At 43.6% G+C, this 8708-nt stretch overlaps 1 long non-coding RNA gene across 2 annotated transcripts in view; it reads right to left on the bottom strand.

Annotated features, from left to right (window-relative positions):
• Positions 1-2048: 2048 nt before the first annotated feature.
• LOC118392659 (uncharacterized) overlaps positions 2049-8708 on the bottom strand; it is a 7100-nt gene continuing 440 nt past the window's right edge. Inside the window, exons 1-3 of one of the 2 annotated variants that reach the window (XR_008063058.1) lie at positions 8142-8702; positions 7663-7852; positions 2049-4701 (exon numbers count right to left, since the gene is read on the bottom strand). This is a non-coding gene — a long non-coding RNA (uncharacterized LOC118392659). Of the gene's footprint in view, positions 4702-7662; positions 7853-8141; positions 8703-8708 lie in introns of those variants that run through there. The other variant, XR_004827419.1, reaches the window with a different exon arrangement.

Genomic DNA, 8708 nt, shown 5'->3' with positions numbered 1-8708 from the left:
GCAAACCAAAGATATGTAAAAACTCTTCTCGGCTTTTGTTAAAATAAAATATACGATTTGTTAACTTGAAGGGGCAATCTGCAATTCAAACAATAACAAAGCGACCTCACCACCACTGTTTTGGTAAAGGGATGAGGGACGGGGCTGAGGAGATGTAAACACTTTCAAATGAATTGACAGAACTATGGATGTTAGGATAGACCATCCATGATATCAAATGTATAGTTTTAACCATGTTGTGTATATTACTGTACGGTATATTATTTACACACAATGGAGTAAAACAAGCTTGTATTTTGGGTTCTGATGGGGTATAACAGTTTAACTGAGCTCATTAGGCATTCATCAGTTAGATTTTTCAAGAATCAGTGGGTTTATATAAAAACGTCCAAAAATGAATGTGGCAATCACAGATTGCCCCTTTAAAGTTTTGAGCAGGTTTTTTTTCTATTTCTTGTCCTTGGCTGGATCTGATTGACTTTGTTTTCAAAGCTGAACACCATCACAATATTTGGATCTTTCTGATTCATCAGAGACATATCATTAGCATAAACCTAAGCCAAAGATATACAGTGGAGACACTGGCTAAAGAATCACAGTAGGTTACTTATTTGGGAAGGCGTGACGCCACACAGCCTGTGTGTCCAGCTTTGAGCCGTCTCACACAGTGCCAAACACATACCCCAGAGTCCTGTTAGTGTACCCCCCTGAGTGCAGCAGGGCAAGACTAGAGGCGTATCATCACACACACACACACACACACACACACACACGCATTCGTGCACACACACACATACACAACGCTGTGAAGCCGCCATAATATTCCACAAAACTACAATTTTGCCTATTTTGGATTAATTGAATGGCCCTGCATAAGCCTCAGATTAGACTTTGACATATATTATAATTAAATAAGGCAAATCTGGAAGTGAAGAAATATCACATTTTTAATAAATGTGGGTTTTAATTTACCTCATGTGGAGGACTGTGGTCACCTGCAAAGAAGCCAATCCACAGTGTCTAGCTTCGGCTGGCTGTGCAGATATAAAATAAACCCAATGCAATTTGTATGGAACAGCAGTCAAATATTTATCCAGTTGATGAGGTCTGGCTCTGTGTGCGGCTCTGACAATAATTAAAGACAAACCAAGCTAAAGGCGAGACACAATGACATCAATGTTGAAATGGTGTAACATCCAGATGGCTTGGTACGAATAGCTGGCACAATAGTGGACAGGGTAACAGTATTAGGGAATTTATAATTAGCTACCTCCTGTTTGGACTGTTTGATGTGTTCTGACGAGACATTTTAAGTGCCCCGGATGGCTGTCTACCTTGATTGTAGAATCAGGTCAAGCACTTTGTTTAGATTAGAATTCTAAAATCCCAAATAAACCTTTAAGCACCCTAGGTTCATCCAAATTCCCCAACCATGTCTTCCTTCTCAACTCATTATCGGCCATTACTACGCACGCCGGTCAAATACACCTTGCCGTAGTTTGCCATTGAAAAATATCAGTTGACTTTGACGTTCAGTGCTGTATATTATTGACAAACAGGTAGAATGGGTATTGTTAGTATAGTAAAGGGTGGCCTGTTGAGAAGGCATTGGTCTCACTGACATGGGATCAGTCTGAGGTAGGTGTCCGATGAGCACCACTCAGCACCCTCTGGGAAGAAGAAGAGGAGCGCACCTAAAAATCAATAAAGTACTGGAGCTCTCTGTGGTCTCCTTCATCGAGTAGAAATGTATGTGTCGTGTGTGTGTGTTCTCTCTCTATGGCTCATAGAGGACCCTGTTCCCCAACATAGACTGACAACTCAGTTAAAGGGGAAATACGTCCACAGGCATCTTTTTACCATTCAAAGCCATCAGGCCCAGTGTTGTGATTATATGTCTATTTGTGAGTACGTATTTTTTTATGTGTGCTTGCGTGCGATTGAGTGTGTGCCTGTGCCACCTCACGTAAATACAAGCCTGAGTTGCCCTGTATCCATTCAGAATGTGATGATGCTATTTTTCTATTTTCATACAGTCAAACATGCCTTTTCAAATGTCAAATCTAAGCCAAGGACTCACAGAATCAATGTGAAGGTTGTGAGATGTGGAAAGAAACAAGGCAGGATGGGAGAAAGAGGGGATTTCACAAATCTCAGATCAAAGATGTCTAATTATGTAAATCAAGAATTCTCCAAATGTCAGCATTACTAAAGAGGATTAGGATATGAGAAGGTAAACGATAAATCACCAATCAGCTTGCCAAATCAATACAATAAATATGATATTAACCATAATTAAAAAATATACTTGCAAAATAACTTTGAGGTTTAATCATACATACTTATTTCAGTGCAAACTGAAAAATGTATTAATATTAAGGGAACAACTCAATGAGGTAAATATTCATATCCTCGGCTGATTCAGCAAAAACATGTTTTTTGTTAATTACAGTACCTTTGCTCACGTGTTCCTAGAAATGGAAGAGGACGTTAAACAGAACAGAACTGAAAAACAGTCTGGACAAATCTTATCAGAAGGCAGAGGGGGCTCTTTGGAAAACATCCTCAATGACCACGTTGACATTACAAATGACTGCTGGCTGATGCTAATCTGCAGTGCTGCCGCCATTCACACAGCTCAGAGAGCAGCATCTGTTCCGGGTTGTGTCTGATACTCCCTGTATCAGGGATGGGCAACTCCAGCCCTCGGGGGCCAGAGTGGTGTCACTTTTTACCATCACTAGCCAACACATCTCATTAAACGAACTGCATTCTAAAATGGAATATCACGATTAGTTGATTATTGGAGTCAGGTGTGGTAGCTGGGGCTGGGCCAAAAGTGTGACACAAATTAGGCCCCCGAATACTGGAGTTTAGTGCACTACTTTTGAAAAGTAGTGCACTATGTAGGGAATAGGGTGCCATTTTGGACAGACCAATAGAGAACAGAGTCTGTTCTAGCTCTGTTTCTGTTCGGCGCTTATTTCCTGCCAGTGTCATGGCGACAGAGGAATGTAGATGTGGTTAACCTGTGCTCCAGTAAAATGATCTGTTTCCAGATCTGTTTGTGCTGTTTTGTCAACTCTTATGGCCCTTTATTGGTCAGACAGCACGAACAGATCTGGGACCAGGCTGGGGAGCCAACCTGTTCTCACCTTGTCACATACTGTAGCTACTGTACTGTACACTAACACTACAACAGCTCAGTCTCACCAAGAGGACATTCATCACGGGCAGCACTCTAAGACGATACTGTGTCCCACAAACTAATACCTATTCAACGTTTACACTTTTAAACCCCTTTTGGATATTTTGATGTTTGACTTTGGAGCCAATAGCTTATTTTTAAATGATTATTATAATAACCCCCTATGAAATTTGGATTTGAGAGTCTTGCATTTTAAAACGAACAACAACAACCTTAATTCACCAGGCGATGAATGCAGCATTACCTGTCTGAGACCCCTGTGGTTTCCAGTTAAATGAAGATTAGATCCGATTAATTATATCTCCCTATGTGGCTAACCTGGGAGGGTTTGCTTCAGCATCCTGATGAGGCTGTGTGTGTGTGCGCGTGCGAGCGCGTGCGCGTGTGTGTGTTATGGCGCCGTTTCATATTAGAGGAGACAACCCATCGATAAGAGACTTAATTACAGTCAATATAAAGCACATTTAACTCGCAAATTACAGTTCAATATGTTCTTACTATAACTTTGCATTAGAAATGGTTGTTTTGCTATTTGCTTTGGGGAAGCTCCTTTGTCATTTCTAACTTTGTGGCGTTATTGGATAGGCCAGTCATCTAGTCGTCTTCTGTCTACTGTCTACCGTGTCACTCACAACCCCATTGAACACATTGGGATGAACTTGAGACAGAACAAAACATTAAGTATTACACTCCATTTGCATATCATTAGGAAGATGGGAGGCCACCACCCCTATGGGTTACTCCCGTATAAATATATTTAAATATATAAATATCATGAATACATTAATTGATCTTGCCCTCATATCATCTCTAAAAGCAAGCAGGCCTCCCGTCTGTAGTGCAAGGCCGCCTTGTTTCTCTGGGGAGAGGACTCGCATGACACATAGAGACAGAAACACACAAATAACACACACAGGCACACAAACAGACGCAGGCATGAACAGATGCAGACACACACATACACACACACACAGTTCTGTGTCTATCTGACTTTTCATTTTTTACAGTTCAATGAAAAGAGCAATTACATCAGCGTCTGCAAGCCTGAAGACGTGAGCGTCGCTGTGGGCCAACACCTGGCCACGTTTAGTGGTGCAGGAGCCGCGCTGCAGCCAGATGTGAGCTGCAGGTCTGGGGCACACGGAGACTGTGATCCAGCCCTGACAATGAACCCTGGATCCGAGCGGCGAGAGCAACCAGTGAAACCCTGAAAACACTTCCATCACAACCAGTTAACATTATTATTCTTCACGAGCGTAGAGTCCAGCCATCAGTGTTTAAGACTTCAACCATCCGTCAGCTATCCATTTAGCATGTGTCCGTGTTTTCCTATTGAATCAGTGTGATTAGCATTACAAAGCAAAGGGTTTTGAAATGTTGTCAAAACATATCACCACTGATATTGCTTCAAACATGCCAAGTGTAAGAAGTGCACTGCACAGCGACAACACATAATGTAAGACGTTTGGGCAGGAATGAGCGGACGGTGTGATCTGCAGAGAGAGAGAGGAAGAGGCACAAACAGAGAGAGAGAGAAAAACACAAACAGAGAGAGAGGGGGAGAGGGAGAGAGATACATTGGAATTAAAACATTAATTCCCTGAGGTATTTACATTGCATATAACTTACAAGTAATGCATAGTGCAACCATCATCCATGTTAATTTTGTTGTTAACCTCATTGCATTGTACTGTATTTGCTGAAATGCTGTACCACTATACTGCTTTGGCAATATCTACATATTGTACTTTATGCCGAAAAAGCAATCTGAATCTGAATCTGATAGAGATAGAGAGAGAGAGAGAGAGAGAGAGAGAGAGAAGAAGAAGAAGAAAGAAGGAGAGCCGTTATGGCATTTGACCCTCATGTGACCTGCATGCCAACCCCTCACATGTGGTTCACATCTGTCCTCCCACTGCAATACCTCTTCTGGCTCTAGCTTCTGGCTCTGAGCCACTTGTTGCAGCAGCAGGCATGGAACATGGAGCCCCAGTCAGCCTCCATACGCCTGCTAGCCAATTAACAGCAAAATAAACCCAAACAGATTTCAATTGATAAATCTTTAATGATACGAGGGATTTTACACAAATTCACACTTGACAGTGTTAATTTAAAGCAAATACCAAAGCTTGATTAAAAATTCCCCAAGCAAGGGAGAAGATAAATGTTTGAATAATTTATCAGATTTAATTGACACGACCGTGATGCTGTAAACAGAAATGTTTTGGTGTTCGTAATGCATTTTGACACGGAAGGAGTTTTTGGGACGAATCCAAAAAAGAGCACAACGGGAAATGTGGGCCAGGCAAGAGAGGGGGGTCACAAGAGGAGGCCAACAAGGGGAGGCTCCCCTTCCTGATTTAGTAAGCCGTCTGCGAATGCACTAAATGAACTTTCAGTACTCTCTATTTACATATTATTCCAAATCTGCTCAGGCTGCAAGTGAGACTGCCATCGGGTATCTTATAATAACTCATTTGAAGAAAAATGACAGGATAGGAACCAGGCTGTGCGAACGTTCAGCAAACACAGTGGTACACAAACCTCGGAGCCAGCCCCGGGCAAAAGCACTTTATTTTGACCCTGGGAAGATGACACTAAACAAGGATGTAAATACACTGAGAGAGAGGGAAAGGAGGAGAGGGAGTCAATAATTCTCACACCGGGCACATCTGGTGTTTGTGACAGCCGTGCGTTTGGGCTATATTGTGGCTCTTGACACCGCGACACACACACACACACACCAGCCTTTATGTGTTCAACCTGGCACTACTGTCATGGCCTCTCTCAGGTGTGTGTGTGCTGATAGACAGTCCGCCACACAGATGGAGAGGGACAGACAGAGGGAAAGAGAGGGAGGGAGGGAGGGAGGGAGGGAGAGATAAAGAGAGGTAGAGAGGGGGGGAGCTAGAGAGAGAGAGAGGGGGGGGAGCTAGAGAGAGGGTGGTGAGAGCTAGAGAGAGCGAGGGAGAGCGAGAGAGAGAGTTAGAGAGAGGGGGGGGGAGAGAGCGAGAGAGAGAGAGAGAAAGAGACGAAGGAGAGCATTTGGAGAATGAGAATGTAGGAGTTGTGGAGACATACATAGGAGACTCGCCAGAAGATATATGACCTGCAGGTGTGTATATAGGCGACCACTTGTACGATAAGACACCTATTTGCATGCGTGTAGTCACTCCTTCCTGGCAGGTCTGGACCTGGTAAACATCACCGTTATCTGTAAACAAACAGACTTACTAGTGACTATAAATGAATACATCAAATTTTGATGGGAATCGCCATGTTCGTCTCCCGAGCAACAGAACGCCCTGCACCATGATACAATGTACACCTGAATACATTAATACAAAACCAGGAGCCTTGCTGTTTGTAGGGCTATGTTGACTGGATTTTTCAAGATGTTACTTTGATTTGACACGAGTCTGGGCTCAGCGGAGTGGAGAGACAGACAGACACAGGGACAGAGAGGATCGTATACAGTACAGGGCCATTGTCTGTGGAGGCAGAGAGAGACGGAGGCACAAGCATGTCACTAAGGAGGAAACCAAGGGGAAGACACACAACAAGATAATTTGTTTTGGTCAGAGATCTGAATAGCAGACAGTTTGGCACAAGACACACACACACACAGAACAGGGTTTTGTCCCATTTATATTTTTGTTCATACAGTTGAAATGAGATCAGTCTGCAGTCCGAGAAAAAGCCTCTGTTGTGTGTCTGTACCCCACCAGCAGTGAACGATCGCTCATTTCCAAGGTATAACACCAATCTCGGCACGGGGGGGCCTTGAAGCACAGCTGACATTATAACACACACCAGACGTTTACTTGCCGGGACAATGTATCACTTTCACATCAAAGGAAACGTCTCCTTTAAAAGGAAGCGGTGATGGAAGTCAGCTCGCTTGTGCTTTATTCACTTCCATCAATAAACATGCAGTCGGGGTATACGGTAATCAGGAAACATGCAGTCGGGGTATACGGTAATCAGGAAACATGGCCAAATAGGGTTGACAATGTATCAAAGCCTGCGCTCGGAGGCAACAGCAAAACCCTAACAAGCCAGTTTATTACCGGTAGCTGTTACTGACATTAGTCAAAACCAAAAGAAAGATAAAATAGAATAAGGAATGAACGCGACGCTGGAATAGCCCTCGGCAGCCTGTTCTCCTCGCGCTTTTGATAACCACACGCCTCCTTCTTTGATACGATAACAAATATAAATTGTTTAAAAAACATCAAATGCAACGAGGGCTGTAGCTAGACCCGGACTGCTATGGTGTTAATCTAGAAGAGGTGTGACATGCAGACACACAGAGCCAGGGCTGGATACAAAGACAGCAGGAGACACATACTCATTCATATCGAGAGACCTCGGCTCAGCTCGGCTCTGCCGGGCCCGTTCTGCTGTAAAAAAAAAAATAAAAGAGGCAGTGCAGGCTTCCATAACCTCTATACCTGAATCACTCAGCCGAGGGTTGCCCTCCTCCTCCCCTCCTCAGGGGGATCCATGTTGTCAGACTCACTCTGGTCGTGCACTGCTGTCTGGGAGGCTTGTACAGGATGCTCCGGGGTTCATGGAAGGTGAAGAGGGAAGATTGAATCCCTGCCTCCTCTCGTCCCTGGATTTGTTTGTTTCGATCCCGGGCTAAACAGAGAAAGTAGCCATTAAAGGGCGGGTGGGGAGGGAGGAGAGAGAAGTATAGGGAGAAGGGGGATGACTACAAGCCCCAGCAGGTACGCTGGGTGTGTTGAGGGTAAAGAAGAAAATCTCCTCCAAATAATATTTGCCCCATGGGCAGTAAAATGCAAATAACAGATCAAAGGGGTTTGGAATGGAAAACTGGAGAGATTGGAGTGAATATCATCACAGCTCCTCGCCATGACACCTCACTGTATAATGGGTATGGGAGAGATACCTCAAACTCATAACTGACCTGTGCTGGACTGGCGCTCCTTCTCCCTCCCTCTCTTTCTTTCTCTACCCGTCTCTCTCTCGTCACTGTGGTAAAAGCACTCCCCCTTTCATCACTCAGTACACACAGATAGTTTGCTTAGGTACAAGAGCTCTTCACAAAGGAATGCCAAATTCCCCTGTTACTTGTTGGCATGACGATGATGTTTGATATTGGCAGCCTGATTCAATTGTACAGTACTCTACACCGTCTTCCCAGCTTACTGTGGATAAAACATCAGAGTTCCTATCCGGTCATGAACACATGAACGTCACATAGGAACCTCATGTTCTAAATAATCAATGGCACTTTTTTAACACATAAAGGATGTGCTTCTCTTTTAAAGTCACTGTCCAGTTTTTCCAGATTTCTTTCAACTATGACCTGTAATTAATTACAATATGAGTGAATTTGTAATTAAGTATGTAAACTTCTTAAAGCAGCTTTTCTGTGTTGGAATGGTTTGGGCGTACCCTAACAACAGAATGGTGTGGGCATATACCGGTCATCAAAAATATTCATGCAAGTAGACCGCTGATTGGCCAGCTT

Source organism: Oncorhynchus keta, chromosome 13 (assembly GCF_023373465.1).
Source record: "Oncorhynchus keta strain PuntledgeMale-10-30-2019 chromosome 13, Oket_V2, whole genome shotgun sequence".
Classification (NCBI taxonomy): domain Eukaryota; kingdom Metazoa; phylum Chordata; class Actinopteri; order Salmoniformes; family Salmonidae; genus Oncorhynchus; species Oncorhynchus keta.
The sequence above is the reverse complement of the archived record's forward strand: the minus strand, read 5'-3'. Positions and strand labels throughout refer to the sequence as shown.